Source organism: Nansenia antarctica (genome assembly GCF_963989245.1).
Source record: "Nansenia antarctica genome assembly, chromosome: 8".
NCBI classification, from domain to species: Eukaryota; Metazoa; Chordata; class Actinopteri; order Argentiniformes; family Microstomatidae; genus Nansenia; species Nansenia antarctica.
This window is the reverse complement of record NC_137678.1, coordinates 48,191,653-48,192,944: the sequence shown is the minus strand read 5'-3', so window position 1 is coordinate 48,192,944 and position 1,292 is coordinate 48,191,653.

The window sequence follows — 1,292 nt, the reverse complement described above, 5'->3', positions numbered from 1 at the left end:
ATTACCTGCTTGTGTAGGTATCTGCTAACTATAACATCCTCCTGCGAACATATTCAGGAATATTGGTAAGCTCAGCGTGGACTCTGCACACTGGGGAAAACCTGGCTCCCTGTTGAAGCAGTGCACTCATGCTGCACCCTCACAGCGGATGCCTGGAATGGTTCCCTAAAACTGGGTCAAGGGGGAGTAGGGCTCCAGTTACCCCCAGAGCACAGCACCCTGTGTCGGGAGAGTTTTAATGGTCATTTCAGCACAAGCTCATTTCAGCACATTCATGAATTATGACTGAAAAGGAACGGGAGCGTTTTAGCACTATACAAACAACCAGGGTGACCGTGAACAACTGTAAGGGATGCCTTGAATGGAGATGCCTTCTTTTTTTTTTTTTTTACTTATGAGAAATTGAACCTAGAGACAGCTAAAAGTCTCAACTTTAATTAAAACATGTTCACGACAAATGTAACTTAGAGAAGGGGGATTTGTCAATAGAGATTTTTGTCTAATTAGCTGTGCTGGCAAGTACATTAGTATAAAATGCAGGGCCCCAGATGCAGGGTTACACACCAGGGCCCCGTCTAAAACAATCCCTAGCTCACTCACCCTATACACAAACAGATCTGAAGGGTCTGGATAGGTATAAGCAATATGGTAGCAGCTCCATCGTGCCATCAAAGACTTGGTGGATTATTATTTTTTTGCCATCTTGCTTATTCCTATTAAGACCTGGCAGATGTACACAGATTGTACCAGGAGTAGGAGCCATAGTGGTTTCTGGGCTTGGCCTAAAACACCACATCACTCTCCTGTCTGCCTGACACAGAAGTCCTAGAAGCCTCTTAGCCAATGACTTGCCCTTTTGCGCAAACATTCCTCAGATTTAAAAAGAAAAGAAAAAACTAAACAATTCTCTCACACACACACACACACACACACACACACACACACACACACACACACACACACACACACACAAAGGAATAATAATAATAACAAAAAAATAGGTAGGAAAACAAAAAAGCAGCCAGCTCTGGGATGGGGATGGACCAAACAAACATACATTTGGATTAGAGGAACAGTTCAGAAAAGATATCACACAAACAATCTCCATATAAAAAACACACTGTAAAAAGGGCCACAGGGTGACACGGTGTCATTTAAATATTGGCATTGTTTTGGTCGACAAGCCTCCACTCTGTCCTCCGCCTGTCCTGCCGCACACCTGCCTCTATCGGTTCAGATTCTGTGTTGGTTACTTTTCTTTGTTTCAACGCCTGTACAGTTTGGTTCGCTGC